The 18270-nt window shown below is 46.5% G+C and overlaps 2 long non-coding RNA genes across 2 annotated transcripts in view; one reads left to right on the forward strand and one right to left on the reverse strand.

Moving 5' to 3' along the window:
- Window positions 1-11515, reverse strand: part of LOC129151524 (uncharacterized) — a 96246-nt gene extending 84731 nt beyond the window's left edge. The window contains exon 1 of the long non-coding RNA XR_008558184.1: window positions 11419-11515. This is a non-coding gene — a long non-coding RNA (uncharacterized LOC129151524). The remainder of the gene's footprint in view (window positions 1-11418) is intronic.
- A 98-nt stretch (window positions 11516-11613) lies between these two features.
- On the forward strand, window positions 11614-13265 carry LOC129151472 (uncharacterized). The gene is made up of 2 exons (XR_008558161.1): window positions 11614-11937; window positions 12893-13265. It is a non-coding gene; the product is annotated as an uncharacterized LOC129151472 (long non-coding RNA).
- The last annotated feature ends 5005 nt before the right edge of the window (window positions 13266-18270 follow it).

The following is an 18270-nucleotide window of genomic DNA, read 5'->3' on the forward strand; positions in this document are numbered from 1 at the left end:
GTCTTGCTAGGACTAGTTGACAACACATGGCCAGTGGGTTGAGAGCATGAGCCAGGACTGGTGTGGGGAGTACTCCCAGGGCAGGGGTCATGAATACAGAAGCTGGCTTGGATTAAGGCAGCTGAGATGTTCAAGACTTGATATCTCACACCAAGATCAAGTTCAGGAAGTCTTTAATACTGAACAGTCCAGTATGAAGGGTAAGCCATATGTGTACCATAGTTTAAGGGGATTGCAACAGGGGTGTGGGCAGTAGCATACAACCCTCTGGGGAAGAGGACTGGTTAGAGATAAGCTAAATAAGATGTCAGAGTCATGGTGAAGTAGGCCAGGGTTCCAAATCTACAGGAAGGGACTGTCATACAAGGCAGAATGACCAGAGACTGAAGTGTGGAGGTCAAGGTGGAAACCCAGAATTGGATAAACATAGGAGCAGGAGGAATAGGAGGGAGCTACAGGTGTGTGAGGCTCACAGCTACCTGACTGGAAGGAAGCAAGATGCTGGGGTTTGTACTGATGATACACTTTCTCCCCATTAGAACTGGCATTTAAGTATTGGGGAGGTTGGAGAGCCAGACCTGTAAGTGGAAATCCTTAGACAATTCAGCAGCTGGTTACTAGGGAAGCAGAGTCAAGACAACTGTCTGGCTGCCTGATGTATGCTCCTGTGACCATGTCACTTCTGCTTTTACTTTCACCCCAACCTTCTCTACCAGGCATCGATCCTCAGGGTTGTGTTCATAAGTTCTTGACTCACAAGGTCACTCTGCTTTGCCTTTGATCTTGTATGCTTCTTTTGAACAAATTATGTACCTTCATGTTGGTGTAATACGACAACAGCTCCCGTTGACTGATGACTTACATGTACTGGGTACCACACTAGTTGGTAGGCACAGTCTTATTTAGTCCCTACAACCTCATTGAGAAATAGGTATTTTATCCCCATTCTAAAAAGCGAACACGGAAGCTTATGTGGTCACACATCTGGGACACAAGAGCTCAGATTTAAACTTAGTTTTGTCTAACGGCCTATCTGTTGCTTAAGTGACTACATTTATACTGTGCTACATCCAAACAATCCTCACTGGCATCTATCAGCCTCTAGATTTCTCTCTCTCTCTCTATCTATCTATCTATCTATCTCTCTCTCTCTCTCTCATCTATTATCTATCATTTATCTATCCATCTACCTATCATCATTTATCCTCTTTTATCTCTAACTCTGTAACACTCAGTACTGCACTATTAAAGAAGTAGCATTAATAAGTACTTACTGAAGGAATTTAATGCAGTTTTAAAATGTTATTAAAACTCCTTAGTCCTCTCTTGGTGTGGGTATTTATAAAGTCAAGTAGTAAGAATTCTTCAGTTTGCTCTATAAAAAATACTACATTCCTACACATTCGTTCATCACAAGGAGAGAAGGGGCAAAGTGTTATATGAATACTGAACTGAGGAGATATACTTTATTTCCAGGTAAGTCAGATGTGGGAAAATGTGTTTATATGTTCAAATAAACTTGAGAAGTTAAAATAAAGAGGTTTACAGGGGTGGGCAAAAGTAGGCTTACAGTTGTTCGTATGGAAAAAGACATGCAGGTTATGATTATTACAATGACTTTATTAACTCGGTGTTTCGCATGCTCACAACTGTAAACTTACTTTTGCCAATCCCTGTATCTGAACATATTATTTTCTTCACAAGTCCGATTCTGAACATCTTTCTCATGGCATGATCTTTATGTTTGCTAAATCAGAAGTGGCCAAACTACTGTCCACTGGCCAAATCCAACCCACCCCATATTTTTGTATGGCCTAGGAGCTAAGAATGATTTTCAAATTTTTAAGTAGCTAAAAAAGATCATAAGAAGACTAATATTTCAGACATGTGAAAGATACATGAAATGCAAGTCTCAGTGCCCATAAATAAAGTTAAGTTGGAACACAGCCGTGCTCATTCATTTACTCCTGGTCTGTGACTGCTTTCACACTACAGTGTCAGAGCTGAGTAGCTGGGGCAGCGACTGTATGGCCCACAATGCCCAAGAAATTTCACATCTGGCCCTTTCCAGAAAACTTTTGCTAATCTTGCTCTAACTACATAATACAGGATGTCATAACATGTTCAATATTGTTTAAACGACATCTATTATTTTAGTTTCAAATTCAAGGACATTGCACCAAAAGGTCATGACATCTCTGTGGCTATGCAGGTTTCCATGTTCCCAGGACAAAGGAAAAACCTTTTCTCCTTTGGTGTCCTGTCCATTCTCTCCTAATAGCTCCTCTCTGCAGAAACAGTAACAGATTGAGAAGCTGGTGGTTTCTCTAAGAGGTGATACATCTCTTCCTGCCAAGAATCATCCTTTTCTTTGATGGGAAGCTAGGGCTGGGCATCCTGATGAGGGGTTACAGTTATTACAGAACTGTAGTGGCACCAAAATGGATTCCCCAGGCTCCATCAACTGATTCAAGGTGGTAGGACAGAGTCAGATAGATGAGAAAAAGCAAATTGCTCTTTTTGTCATCACTCAGAACCTAAATAAAGACAAAAATGACTCAGAATGACCAGACCCAGGTGAAAGCGACTTATCAAAATGTTTTCGGGAGGCATTTAACATCACAACAATAGGGCCTGTGAGAGCTCAATCAATATGTTGGCACAGAATAAAATCAGGGAGCAGAACCTCCTTGCTTTTCTGAGATCAAGTTTGGTTTGCAGCAAAGTTCAAGGGAATATGTCTTATTTATTTTTTGAGGTTCATAGGTACATTCTACTATCTTTCTGTATCTCTGTCTGTCTGTGTCTGTCTCTCGGTGTCATTGTCTCTCTTTCAAATTTAATGAAATTTTAGTGATTATTTATTAAGTGTGAGACACAGGGCAAGTCCCAAAGATACAAAAATAAGTAAAATAATCCCAACTCTCAAGGAACTGGGGGTTTATGAGAGAAACAAGTTATAATGATCTTCTTGGACATCTTGGCAACATTTAACATGATCCTCTTTAAAGTATTCTTCTCTTGGTTTCTTTGGCCCCGTAATTTCCTGGTTTTATTTTTCTGGTTTCTGATTCTCAGTGCCCATTGCCAGCTCTTTCCTTTTATTCAATCCCTAAATGAGCAGAGCTTAGTCCCGAGCCTGCTATTCTTTTGATTCTATCTTCCCTCTTTAAGCAATCTTCTCCAAAATTTATAAACCCAGTTCTAGCAGCTCTTCTGACTTAAGGCCTGAATCACAAGTCTGCAGTAGACATCACCGCTTTCTGTTTGCCAGGCTGGGAAGAGGGTGAACATTGTCAATAAGAGTGAAAGTTGGTACAACCTCTGTGGAGGGCAATCTGGCAGCATGTATCACATTTTTAAACGTACAAAGCCTTTGACCTAGCAATTCTACTTTTAAAAAATATATATATATTATTGATTTTTTACAGAGAGGAAGGGAGAGGGATAGAGAGTTAGAAACATCGATGAGAGAGAAACATTGATCAGCTGCCTCCTGTACACCCCCTACTGGGGATGTGCCCGCAACCAAGGTACATGCCCTTGACCGGAATCGAACCTGGGACCCTTCAGTCTGCAGCCTGACGCTCTATCCACTGAGCCAAACCAGTTAGGGCTCTACTTTTATATATTTATCCAATAGATATATTCACACATGTATTGAAGGATGACTCTTTTAGGCTCTTCACTGACAGATCTTAGAAGAGTCATCCTGGGAATTCTGTTATTGTCTCAGGATTCTCCATCTTGGTGATTGACACCTGTACTCATGCATCTGATCTTGGAGGAATTCTCAAGTCAACAATGACACTACCTCCCTCTCCATTTAGATGGTCAAATTTTTAAAAATAACTCTTAACACGGATCAGTTCTCTTCCTATACATGCCACCACCCTAGTCCGGGAAACCATCATCTCTGACTTGAGTTGCTGAAATACCTTCTCAGCTGGTCTCCCCACATCTGCTCTTGCCCTGCTCTATTTTCTCTTCTCACAGATGTTTCTCAGACCAAAAAAAAAAAAAAAAAAAAGTTAATAGTCTTTAAAAAGAAATACAATGCTAGCAAAATACATGTTGTTCTTCATCTTTTTTTTTTAATGTAGCAATGTATCATGAAGATCTTTTCAGGTCAGTACACTAAAGCGCTTCACAATTTTTAAACAGTTGCCTACCTTTCACTTACTAGGTGTACCGGTTAATAATGCGGATTTTTTTGATAGATGGAGTTACACATAGGTTGATATAGATGTGATTTGATATGTATGCTATTTTGTTGTATTGACAATAAGCTTCAAAACTTCATATGTCAAATTTTCTGAAGGTGTTAACATCATAGACATTTTTACACTTAAAAATGCCGAATTTTGTGCCAAAAAAAGAGCATTTGCGGGAAGTTTTATTCATTACTTTATTTTGAAGAAAAGTGCTGCTGAATACTTCGGGAAGCTTATGGTGAACATGCTCCATCTCAAGATACTTGTGAACACTGGTTTCAATGTGAAAGACAAAGAACGTCCAGGTCAACCAAAAACGTTTGAAGACCAATTACAAGCATTATTGGATGAAGATGCGTGTCAAACTCAAAAACAACTTGCAGAAAGATTAAACGTTGCTCAGCAAACAATTTCTGATCATTTACAAGCAATGGGAAAGATTTTAAAGGGAGGAAAATGGGTGCCACATCAACTGAACGAAAGACAAATGGAAAACCGAAAAGTCATCAGTAAAATGTTGCTTCAATGGATTAAAAGAAAGTCTTTTTTGCATCGAATTGTGACTGGCGATGAAAAGTGGATTTACTTTGAGAATCCCAAATGCATAAAATCATGGGTTGATCCAGGTCAACCATCAACATCGACTGTAAGGCCAAATCGCTTCGGAAAGAAGACAATGCTCTGCGTTTGGTGGGATCAGGAAAGTTTGGTGTATTATGAGCTTCTAAAACCAGGTGAAACTGTTAATACTGATCGCTACTGACAACAAATAACCAATTTGAACCACACTTTGATCATGAAACGACCAGAATGTGCCAGAAGACACAGCAAAGTAAGTTTGCTTCATGATGACGCACCATTACACACTTCAAAACCAGTTAAAGACACGTTAAAAGATCTTGCCTGGGAAGTATTAATCCACCCGCTGTATTCATCAGACCTTGCTCCTTCAGATTACCACTTGTTCCTATCGATGGAACACACACTTTCTGAGCAGCACTTCAAAACGTACGAAGAAGTGGAAAATTGGGTCTCTGAATGGTTTGCCTCAAAACAAGAAAAGTTCTATTGGGACAGTATCCACAAATTACCTGAAAGATGGAGAAGTATGTAGCTAGCAATGGACATTACTTTGAATAAAGCACTTTTAATGTTTCTCTTGAAATTATCGTGTTTTCTTTGATTACAAAATCTGCATTATTAACTGGTATACCTAGTATATATAACTGTATCATAATTTACTTAACCACATTTCTACTGATGGATATGTAGGTTGTTTTCCATCTTTAGCATAAATAAAGCATCAGTGAAGACCCTAGAAAAGTCATCCTTCAATAGATGTGTGAATGTATCTATTGGATAAATATATAAAAGTGGAGTTGCCAGGTCAAAGGCTTGTACATTTAAAATTTTGATAAATACTGCTAGGTTGCCCTCCACAGAGGTTTCACTCCTACTGACAATGTTCACCCTCTTCCCAGCCTGGCAAACAAAGTATGCTATTAAACTTTTTTTGTTGTTGTTAATTCTCACCTGAGAATATTTTTTTCTATTGCTTTTCAGAGAGAGTAGAAGGGACGGAGGGAGGGAGGGAAACATCGATGTGAGAGAGACATATCAACTGGTTGCCTCCTGCACATGCCCAGAGCCCCTAACAGGGTCAAGAAGCAAACCTACAACTCAGATATGTGCCCTTGACTGGGAATCGAACCCACGACTCTTCAGTGTGTAGGCCGACGGTCTAACCACCGAGTAACACTGGCCAGGGAGCTACTGAACTTTTTTATTTGTGCCAACCTGATATGTAAAATACACATCTCATTGCATTGTAATTTGTATATCTGTTGTTATGAGAAAGGGTGAGCTTTTTTACATATTTAAAAATCAATTTGTATTTCTTTAACTATAATCTGTCAAACTCTTTGCCCAATCTCCCAGGGTTTTCGCTGCTTTTCTTATAAATTTGTAGGAGTGTTTTGGTTTCTTCTTAAATAATCTAATATCCAGGTTCTTTCAGGCATCCTAATATTTTTTTAAAGCCACAACTTAGCCATTTTTCCCTAATAAAAAATAATAATCAAATGTTAACTCCATTATAGGGGAGCTCACATGAAGTGTTCATGTGTAGAGGTTATAAATTGCTTTGCAGAAGTCCTGATTTCCTGATAATAGCATGACAAGACTGCCTTATACCTATAGCTATACTATTTAATTTTTCTAATAGCCCTGTGATGTACATATTATTATTAATCACAATGTGAACCTCAGAGAATATGAATGCCCAATGTCACACAGCTAGTAACTCTCCCACTCCTGAATCTTAAAAGCCTAGTAATCCATCATCACTGGCCATCCCTCAACCACACCAGGCTCTGATGGTTGGTGCCTCTAATTTCTAATAATCAATTTCTCTTTTTTTCCTTCTATAAACATCCAATGAACATTTTTAAGTGCCTAATATATGCCAGAAATCCTCTTAGGGTTTAAATAATAGAAACAAATAGTAATAAAGTTTTACTACTCTGAAAAAAAAATACATGTGATGGTTGGGAAGGTAGACAGAGAAGGATACTTTAGTAAGGGCAGTCAGGACAGGCCTCTTTGAGGAGGTGACATTTAAACAGAGATCGGAATGATCAAAAGACTATTCCAGGAAAAAGGAAATATCTGCGGTGAGTCCTTTAAAACAAGAGCAAATCCAATGTGATTGAGGATTATCAAAAAGGCCAGTGTGATTGGAGTGGGGGGACAGTGATGGGAGAAGAGACTGAAGAGGTAGTCTGGGATGCCACATAGGGTTTTGTAGGCCAGCAAAGGAGTCTGGACTTTATTCCAAGGGCAATCAGAAGAGATGGAGGGATTGTAAAAAGAGAAGAAATAAGATCTTATTTATGTTTTATGCTTTATACAACTCTGGCTGTGCTGGGGAGTGTAGGAGCAAGAGTGGAAGCAAGAAGACCAATTAAAACGCTATTACAGAAGCCCAGAAGATGGTTCTTATATTTGGGTGGTAGCAGTAGAGATAGAAATAGATAGATTGTGAAAGTGTTTTGGAGGTAGGGTTGCGCTGAATTCCTCATGGATTGGATGTGAGGACTGAGGAAAAGAGAAGAATCATGTACATGTGTTTTTCAACTTGAGCAATTGGTGGATGGTGATGCCATTTAATTTGAAGGAGTGGGCTTCACAGAATAAAAAGTTTGGTATTGCTGTATTATTTCCTTCTTTTCCTATGCAGCCTTAACAGCCCATGATTTTACTCTCTTCCTAATACCTTTATTTCCCCCTTCTACTTGCCCTTCAGTCCTCCTTATCCAGAAGAACTTCCTCTATCTACCTCCTCTACTCCTCAATCCACTGCAATCTGGTTACTACCCCAATAAACTCCTTCTTGCCAAACACAACAATGACCTCCTTGTTACTAAGTCCGAGGACTTTCAGTCCTCATTTTTCTTGACCTTTCTCTAGCATTTAATACTGTTGCCAATTCCTCCCTTGGCTTCTCTGAAACTACTTGTTCCTGGTCCTGCTACCTCTCTGGATGTTCTTCCTTTGTATGCTTGTTTTCTCACCTTTTAAATGTTGGCATTTCCATAAGGTTCCAGAGTAGTTCCTCTTCTCTTCTCATGCTATACCTTTTCTGTTGGGTATGTCATCTACTTTCATAAACCATCACATTATCACATTCTGATGATTCCAGCATAGATCTCTCTCCTGAGTTCTATTCTTCCCTGTTCAATTATGTAATAGAAAGCTTCACTTTGATATTCCACAGACACTTCAAACTCAACATGTTTCAAATTAAACTTATTACCTTCCCTCCTAAACCTATGTTTCCTCCTGAAGTCTCCATCTTGGCAAAGGGTACCACTATCCTCCCATTTACCTAAGTCATAAATCTCCTTCTATTCCTAATCCTACAGATAAAATCAATAATAAAATTCAGTTGATTCTATTTTCCTAAATATGTCTTGAATCCTTCTTCTCTCTCCATTCCCATTCTTGCTGCCTTAGTTTAGATGCCCATCATTTGCTGCCTATAATGTTAATGTCCTAACTAACTAGTTTCTTTATTTACACTGTTACTCACAGTAATAAATTCTCCAAACTGTAACGATCTTTCTAAAATGGACATACTCCTTAAAATTCATCAGTGGTTCTCCATCAGCCTTAGGATGAATTGAAACTTCTCAGGAAGACATACAAGACCTTACTGATCTTTCAAGGTGTATCCCTCAGAACTCCTGCCACGCATCCACACAATGTATTAACTGAGAATCTACTCCTTTCCTGGGCACTGTCCTTCCCTCCCAACTCTCTGGGTAACCTTTTCACCTCCAAGACTTCACACAGAGTACTTTTTTTTTTTTTAAACCTGGAATACATTTCTCTTTAACTTTCCCACTTGTCTGGATTACTTCTACTTATCTTTCAGAACTCCTCTTCATCTTCTATGGTTAGGGACCTGGACTATGGCCAGGCATGGTTGGGTCCCCCTCTGAGCTCTCTTGTCTCACTGCTGTGTGATCAATTGCGTCTCCTCAGTATACTGAAATTCCTTCGAAGCAGACTATCTTATTTGTCTTTGTATTCCCAGTGTCTAGCACAGTACCTGACACAGACCAGGCACTCAATAATGAATAAATCAAGTGGCAGAGTGGGGTTTCAAAGTCGGGTTTTTTCTCTGTGGCACAAGTCTCACATTTCTTCATGATGCTGCTTCTTAATATCTTGAATCTGAAAATTTCAAAAATCTGTGCTATGTATATTTTTGCCTATCAGTAATTAAAATACAGGTAAATAGATATTAGCTCCATGAGGATTCAGTTGATTATTTCTTGTGTAGCCCTTCTTCATCATTCCACTGTTTTGCTCATCAAAGTATTTTGGGTTAACTAAATCTAACATGGCTTAACGCCCTTTCCATATAATTTTATATCCTTTCTGTTGCTTCTACAACATCACTACACAAGCAGAGTAAGTACATTGAGAGTAAGACTGATTTCATTTTATTGTCTGAAAACGGACACTAAAAAATGATCTAGCAACAGCAACTCATTTCCCATTACACTTTCCTCCAAGGTCACTATGGCTACGTATTAAAGTTTCAGTGTCAACATTTAACATTGCAAAATCCAGCTAAAACTGAAATTCAATATAATCACAGAATTTTGTAAATGGAAGGAAACTTAGACATCTTTGAGTCCAGCACTGTTGTTAAGCTTCCACGAGGAAACTGACAGGAGAAGAAAGGCCTGGACTGGTTCGCCCAAGGTCATCTGGTCTATAGAAATGGGAGCAAATTTCCTAACTTCCAGTCATCTGACCTTCCCTCAATGCCAAATACATCTTACATTTTCCATCTAAACTAATTATCTACACCAGAACCCACCAAACTGTTTACATAGTGCTTATCTTTATGATATTGCCTTTGTGATGCCCTTGTTATAGAGAGGAAGGAACTGGGGCAACAAGCATGGGACATAGGGGACTGGTAAAAGACAAACAGTCCACAAAGTGATGGGCTCCTATTTGTAGTGTAGCCTGGCGATCACACGGTGTTCTCTGAGCGCCCCAGTGCTAACCCTGTGCTCCTGGGGCCTGGATTCCACTCAATTCTGCGCCTTATTTGGCCTAAATGATTTCTCCAGCTTCAATGTGTATTTTTTGGGCTTCATTTTAGAAATATCATCCTTAAATCCACTCTCTACTTGAGTTTGTTTTACTTCTAAATGCTGAGGAATGAAGATTCTGGGTAAAAAGGAAATAAAGATGATGGGTTTTCGTAAGCTTTACATTTCAAGAATGGATTCCTCAAATGGCAACGGGCAGTCTACTTTATTCCTCAAATGATGAACATGTTCCATGCAAATTAGTATTTAACTGGACTAATTTGTTTTCACGGAAAGCACGGATTTCTTTCCAAGAGGATCAGTTTGATAATGTTTTACCAGCGAGTGCTACGAGACCAAATATAAACCAGTTCTGAGAAACAGGAAGTGAACCTGACTGGTCTGGTCTGCTGTCCCTGGCAGTGACGCAAACACAGAAATCAAATTAGAAAAACAAGATACGTGGGTGTGGGGCCATCGATAATAAGGCAGGATGCTACTACACAGGCAGGAACACTTTTAACCAAACGCCATTCATTTTAATAACACCCTGAGAAATGTGACTTCCACAGAACGCGCTAGTGATTGGAAAGCAGGATGAGCCCGAGTTCCCTAGCAACAGCATGTGCTTGGGAGACAGTCATTAGCCTTTCTGTGAATCCCCACCAACCCCTTACTTTTCTAAACATATGACTGACATTAAAAATAAAGGACGTTTCAGAAAACACTTTAAAATTTCCAGGAGTGAAATGGAAAGGAATAATAATAATAATAATAATAATAATAAAAAATAAAAGGTTTCCCTGAGAACTGCACTCAGGTAAAAGAAATAATGTTCCTGTGCGCCCAGCCTGTCCCTACATTCACTGCTCTCAGTTCTGTTTCTGAATCCCCCAGGGCAGTGGAGGCGAAACTGTTCAGAGGTGAAGGCGGTCCTGTCCCCTCATCCAACATGCATCATGGTCAGATAGCGGGGTGGGCAGCTTGTGTTGGGCGGAGGCTGATGGGGATGGAGGGAGCGAACATGAACGCAGTCTTCTTTTTCCTTTCAGCAGGATAAATGACTCTCTTTGAAGGAGGGTGGTGAGGGGAACGAAGCTGTTCTTCCTATTGATTGTTTAATTGCTCCAGTGGCTGTTTGTCTGGGGCCACTGGCCAAGAGCATTATTATTTTCGTGGCTAAAGTGAGGCTGGGCAGGTGTCCATACCGTTCCCTACTTTTAAACAGGTCAGCTCATAAAGCTCAGCCAGGCTGCAGGAATATGGTGCATGGTGACTTCTACTGCTCAGCTCTACCCTCAAGAGCCAGTGCTGATGGGAGGAAGGGTCTCACACCCTGAATGACTGCCTCCAGCCCTGTCCTGGGTTGGGGATGCACAACTCCTCTGTAGCCTGGGTCAACTGCGGGCCGTTACTCGAATGGTCATGATTGCTGCGTTTTCCTGGTCAGCCTTATCATGGCCTAGGTCCCTTTCAGCTGGACACTGGGCTCCTTCACTTTGGCCCCGGTGACGCCTCGTTTTCCCCACCTCCCCACCTAGCGCCCCTACGCGCTCCCTTCCCAAGGCGACCACCTGCGCCGCCCCACTTACCATCTGCCCGCGGGGAGGGCCCCCCGAGGTAGCGGAGCCCTCCCTGCTCCGGGGAGGCTCGGGGGAGCTCGGTGTTAGCCTCCAGCCCTTCGCTACCGGAGAGATCAGGTTCCTCCCCTCCTCCCCCTCCAGCGCCGGCCGCCCTCTTCTTGCATGACACAGCAGAACCGCAGCTGCTGCAGCAAGTCCCAACCATCCGCCCAGGAAGCGCCGCAACCCGGGCTCCGGAGGGGCGAAGGGGGGCGAGGCGGGGAGCCACCGCCGAGGGGGTTCTTGCCCCCCACTTTGCACCACGCACTCTGTTCCCAGCCCAGGGGCACCGACACAAAATGTGGCTAAAGCCGACCAGGCCGAGCTGTTGAGGAATGCTGGGGTTTGGCGGCAGAAAGGATGGGACCAGAGAGACGGGGTGTGAAGGAGACCCCGGTAGGGGCAGGGCTTTGCAGGCAAAGAAGGGGAAGAAGAGGCCAAGAAGTCAAAGGCCGGGCTGTGAAGGAGAATAAAGGAGGTCAAAGAGAGGTAAGGAGGTAGAGTTGCTGAGAAAGGAGACCGAGCTGGAAGGGGGGGGGGGGGGGGGTGGGAGAGGTTGGAGGGGGGGGGGGCGCTGGGATGGGAGGGAGCTGCAGGGGAAGGAGGACTGGGAGGGAGTATTTGGGGAGGCCTGAGCTAAGTACCCTGGCAGCCTGGGGGCTGAGTGGGGAGGCAAGGGAAGAAAAGAGGAGAGGGATGGAAGAATTACGCATTGGATAAGAAGGTAAAAATTGGGGGACATGCTATGGAATTATTAGAAGGGATGTCTGGGAGCTCATTCATCATGGCTGATGAGGTGGAAAGAGATAGTTAATTGAGGCAAAGCCAAAAGAAAGGGTGATATTACACCCCACTCTTAGTTGTATGTGAAGTTTTTAATAATTCTGCCAATCCAAACAGGGAGTTTTCCTTATAAATGGAAAAGCATGAACTGGAACATAGAAATGCCTATTTAGCTTAGATTTACGGGATGAAATCTCCATGGTCCACACAAACTTTAAGGCGGATATTTGGGATTTAAGTCATCAGTCCATAAAGGGGTTGTGATTCAATAATACCAAAGGCACTCAAAACTGATGTTACAGTATCCACATATCACTGGACTTTTCATAGTGGTTATTAAATGTTGGAAATGACAAAATTATTGGTTCAAAATATTAAAATGTTCATGCCTCTCTCTCTCTCTCTCTCTCTCTCTCTCTCTCTCTCTCTCTCTGTCTCTGACACACACACACACACACACACACACACACACACACACCTATAATTTCTAGTGTCTAGCATGTAACGTATGATTAAGGGAAAAACGTGTTTCCCTGATAATTTTATTTCCCACCAGCACTCGATGCATTTGACAGCGGACCAGCTGCTTCTCGCCATTTCAAAGAATGTGGTCAGAAAGTAATACAGAAACTGCCACTTTGGTTTTGTCTGTACCTTCCAGGTCGTATCTTCGTGCCTCACTTCCTGACACAAACAAGTTTTCACTGTTGTCAGCAACAAAGCCCTAATATAGCTGCGGGAAGAAAACTGCATCGCATTTTTGTCTCCTGCAAGCATCACCCACAGTTACCGGAGGAATGTAATTCCAGAAAGCTTTAAAGCTGGTGGTGATGGTAATTATGTATCAAATGCCCGATTCTGTTTCTGTTATTATTGTCCTGTCGTTTCTGTTCTGCCCAAGAGCTGGCTGAACTCGCAGAGGTACAGACCCGGTTTTTCTTTTTGATCGGGTAAAATCTAATCAGACCTGATGGAGAGAACTCATTACTCTTGGGGGAAAATAAAGTGGGAGCCACGAAATGTCATTTTCACAAGAGCGTGGGTTTGGTGACTGTTGGGAAGGATTTAAGGACGCTCCTTCTGTTCGGTTCTCTGCGTAACGAGCCAAGGCTGCTCGCGCAACGCAGACGCCACGGCTCCCGGAGGCCGCGGCTCCCTTCCCCGGGCTTCGGCAGCGCCGGGAGCCCCTCCAGGACGCTGCGAGGGGCTCGCGGTGGGTGGTGGTGCGAGTGCCGAGTCCGCGGCCGCCAGTCCTGCTGCTGCTGTTGTTGCCGCTGCTGCTGCAGTCACGTGGGAGCCCCTTTAAGTTTCCATAGAGAAGCCTCTCCGGTGTCACATGATGGACATGATATAATGAAACAACACCGTGGAGAGGAGAGCATTAGGGGAGCCCACGGCTACGAAAACAAGTGCGTGAGAAGAGGTGGGAGGAAGAGAAACTACGCCACCTCCCCTGCAGCCGAGCCGCCCGCAGCAGCGGCGGGCGCGGAGAAGGGGGCGACGCCGGGGGGAAGGCGGGAGGCGGGGAGCCCGGGTCCTCGGCCCCGGCCCGCAGACCCCGCCGCCCGCCGCCCGCCGCAGCGAGAACAACTTTCAGCCGGCGGCCTGGGCCGGCCCTGCACCTGTCTCCGGAGCCTCCGCCGCTCCCCGTGAGGATCAGAGGGGAATTCTAGAAGAACGCGCTCTGCAAATATTACGTGCGCATCGTTTTTCCCCCCCCTGCGTCTCGCTCTGGAGGGAGGAAAGAGAAAGGGATCTAGGCAGCCGCCGGTGCTCGGCCCCAAGGTAAGTTCTGGAAGGCGGGGAGAGCCGGCCCGCCGGCCGGACTTCGGGATGGGAATTGGGTTCTCCGTCCAGACCTCTCCTCGGGAGGGAACGAGGCGCCCCCTCGCCGCTGGCGACGCGGATGGATGGGGCCGCCGGTCCAGCAGGAACCTTCGCACCGGGGACTGTTATTTCCTCTCTCGCACGTCCCCGGGCTCCCACCCTCCGACTCCCCGGGGGCCCCCTGCCTGCGCCCGGGAGGGGGCCGCGGGTCCCGGCCGGGGTGTTCGGGAGCCGGGTGCGGGGAGGTAGGGGTCCCGGCGCTCCTGGCAATGCGGGGCGTTTTCGCCATGTTGGTGTGGCTACGATCACTTTTCCCCCCTTGGAGGAGCCTAGATGCCACATGCTCCTCCGGAGCTGCTGCCGGGCTGAGAGGGTTTTTTTTTTTTTTTTTTCAATGTCCGCATTCCAACTAATGTTGCGCAGATAAAATTCAAACTTGAGGTAAACAGAGGAGGAGGGGGGGGGAGGAGGAGGAGGAGGGGGGTAGGGGGGGGAGGGAGGGAGGCTGTTTCCATTTCGAGATCCCACCTCTTCACTCTGCGCAGACCAACACCCCGAACCCCCTGAGCACTCGCTCGTGCCCCCCAACTACCCCCCCCCCCGCTTTGGTGTCTCCCAGAAACCAGGCGGCGCAGGAAAGGGGCGACGGTGTTGCTGACAGAGGACGCGGCGGCGCCTGGGTTCTCAGAGGGAAACGCACCCCTGTCACTCGGGCCTCTGGCGACTCCCTCCTTTCGCCGGGAGGGACGTGGGCTGCTGCCGGGGTTTGCTTGGGAGCTGGGGGGCCGGGGGTCCGCGCTCCCGGGCGGGGCGAGGGGGTGCCCGCCCCCCTGCCCCTCACTTCAGGGAAGGCGCAGGATTGCGCCCGGGGGCCCCGCCCAGGCGCGGGCCCGGGAGGCGGGCCGGGTGGGTCTCCGGAGCCCCGCGGGCAGGTGGCGTGGCAGGTGGCGTGGCAGGTGTGCGGGGGGCACTGCTCCCTGGAAGTTGCCCTGGGTGGGACGACGAGGGAAGTCTGAAGGCGAGTGAGTGGGTGGGCAGAGCTGCGTCTCGTTTCCTGGCGGATGAAGGAGAACATTCAGTCTGTTCCCACCCTACCCCTCGCCCCGACCCCCGGTTCCAATGTCGGATTCGGCTGGAAGCGAGGCTCAAGGGTGAGCGGGGATGTTTAAGGGCGAGAGCGAGCTTCGTCACGCGGGGAGCTAGGCTGCTGACAGCTTGTGGGCATGCCCCCCGGCCCGGGCGGGAGAGGGGGGCTGGGTGGTCCGCAGGGGGCGGCGTCCCTGGGGTGGGAGCTGGCTGGGGGTCCCCAAGTGCTCGAGGGTCCGCGGCCCCGGCCGCGGGGAGCGCGGTGGAGGGAGGAGCGGCCGCGTGAGGGTCTGCGGAAGCGCTGGCGCTGCGAGGAGGGTGAGGAGGGTGAAGTGCGCAGCAGAGTCGTGACGGGGCCGACACGGAGCCGCCGCGGGCGCTGGGCCGCCGAGGAAGGCGGGCTCGCGCGGGCCCGACCCCAGGGCCGTGGCGACGGTTTTATTCCGAGCGGTGGGGTGCGCTCTCCGGGGTTCTCTCCGGGAGGACCGTTTCCGGGCGGGGCCCCCGCCCCGAGCGCGGGCTGTAAACAGGGTGGCGCCCTCTGCCCTCCGGCCCCGGGGCTGCCGGGGCGCGCGGCCGGCGGCGCTCGGGGTGACGGAGGCGCGGCCGCGGCTCGGGGCAGTGGCGGCGGGGACGCGCCCGCTCCCCGCCGCCCCCGCGCGCCCCCGCGCGCCCCCGCCGCCGCCGCCGCCGCCCGGCCGCCTCTGTTTTTGTTTTGATGGAGCCCGCGTGCAGCTGGCGCGTGTCAGGTCACGTGCCGTGGGCGGGAGGGGGCTGCGGCGCGGGGAGGGGAGGGCGCCGTGACGCAGCGGTCCCGGGGCCGGGCGGCCGTGGGGGGGCTGCGGGGCACGGGGCGAGGGGGCGTGTGCCCGGACAGGGCCGGATCGTGCCGGGCGTCAGGTCGTGGCGGGGGATCCGCCGTGGGCCGTGTGCGGACGTGGGTGTCCATTCCGAGTTCGTCGTCACAGCAACCATCCGGGTGGCGGGGCCAGCCTGCGCGCTGATTTGGCCAGGTCAGGAATCTACAGATTTTACCGGCGTGTGTATTTCTGGGCACGTAGATACCTACCTGCAATTTGTCCTTCATCCTGCTGCACAGTCTAAGCAGCTAGAGGGGTTTAGGGAAAATGACGATGCTCCACCCAACTCAGGACCAATTGAACCCAAATTCAAGGAGGGCTTGGGGCTTGGACACCATGCATTTACAAACCCCTCCCTGAGTGCTTTTGATGTAGAGTGAGGGCTGACAGTGTACGGAGAGAACCAGCTTGAGGGAATAGTAGTGAAACGATCCACCTTTAGGAAAGAAATGGTAAAAATAGCTAAAGCAGCGAACATTGTTTGATCAGTCACTACGTGGGGTCACTGTGTGCTGGCGTCGTGCCTACGCAGACATGGATATACATGCTTGATGCCCATTTTACAGTTGGGGAAACTGGAGGCTCCGGAGGTTAACATTGGTCAGTGATGATCCTTGAATAGTTAGGACCCAGGGAGGCTGACTTCAGAACCCATACTCAACCATTACATATGCTGCATTGGAAAATATACCTTCACTTACGGGCCACACGTTTGTGTGACGAGGACTGGTTAGATGTTTGCCTACGGGCCAGCGAGTTTATATACATGTATTTACATGTTAGGTATTTTTATCTGGAAAGTTTTGCTTGTTACTAAAGCGAGGAGAACCACTCGTGGATCAAGAAAGGCCTATAGGCTACCAATATTTCCAGGAGTTTCTGGTGAAGAGGAGAATGAGGGTATCCCAGTTACCTTGAAGAAAACACATCCCATGGGAGTTTTTTTTTTTTTTTTTTTTGAGACTGGAACACACGTGTAAAGTGAAGGGAAGAGTCCAGAAGATGCAGATATTTTCCAAGGATTTACACGAAGCCACGGAAGCCCTGTTGTAGACTGCTGGGCATGATGTCGATTTGGTGGTCACTTGCTGGCGGTAGCCGAAAGTACAAGGCAGTGTACAGAGTAGCGTAAGTTCTGCCATGAAAATTTTGGAGGAAAACGACTACTTTGGTCTGGAATACAGAAGCATAACTTCTATAGCCCCATTCTCCCTTGGATTTCTTTCATTTGTCTTCTGGTCAGATAAACTCGGTGGGAATATTTAGCTCTGGGGGTAATCCATTTGTTTTGAAAATGTGTTCATTGCTATACTTTCCAAGGATATTCCAAATAAACCCACAAGGAACACAGGTTTCCTGAAAACAGGGTTACAGTTAAAATGTTTTTGTATTAAGTATGTATGACTATATGGTACTGTGTCACCAAAAAAAAAAAAAAAAGTCTTGGTGTTCCTACTGATGATTGCCATCTAATATTGTTAGCTGTATGGTAGACATAGGCATAGCACTTGTCAAGTTTTAGGGATTGGTTTTCATGTTGCTTGCAAGTTTTGCTGAGGAGAGTTGACAGACTGACCAAGGCAAGCTTGACATAATCCTAAGTAGTGTCATGTTGAGGTCTGGCATGGAAATAGCTCCCCAGCCCCACGTCCTTCTCTCATTCTCATCCCCTTCCCTGTTAACCGCCAAGGACACTTTTCTCCAGCATTGCCAAACCACTTGTGGTTCCTGTGTACAGCTCTGCCTAGGTTTCTCTTCCGCAGCGTACCTCCTTCAGGAAATTTCCTCTGGTTTCTTCTCAGAAAACGCTTTATTAATGCCCTCTCTGTGTCACCCCTGTGTCTGGTGCACACATGCCTCACTGTGTGTATCACTGTGTGTCATATTGTTTTTGTTTACAAGTTTGGCACCCCTACTGAATTGAGCTCATGAAAGGTGGGAATGGTGATTATTTACCTAGTAGGCACTTGAGTTTGATTGCCAGGATTGACTTTGAGTTGCATTATTAGCGTCACCATCTTCATTCTTAACTGTCCTCACCAGCTCTGCTGCTATGTACTGGGCTAAAGCACATCCATGTACAGAGAATACAAAATATTACAAACACGTTCTTATAAAAGGAATAGGAAGGACGGGGCAAAATATAATCAATTTTTCACTTGTTTCTTAATTTCATTCTCAGTTGACCAGTTGGCCAGCACGACTTTTCTTGGTTACTTGGGTACACTGGGGGAGATGCTCAACATGATCACCTTGCAGTTTATTT

This window comes from Eptesicus fuscus, chromosome 14, assembly GCF_027574615.1.
Source record: "Eptesicus fuscus isolate TK198812 chromosome 14, DD_ASM_mEF_20220401, whole genome shotgun sequence".
Lineage (NCBI taxonomy): Eukaryota > Metazoa > Chordata > Mammalia > Chiroptera > Vespertilionidae > Eptesicus > Eptesicus fuscus.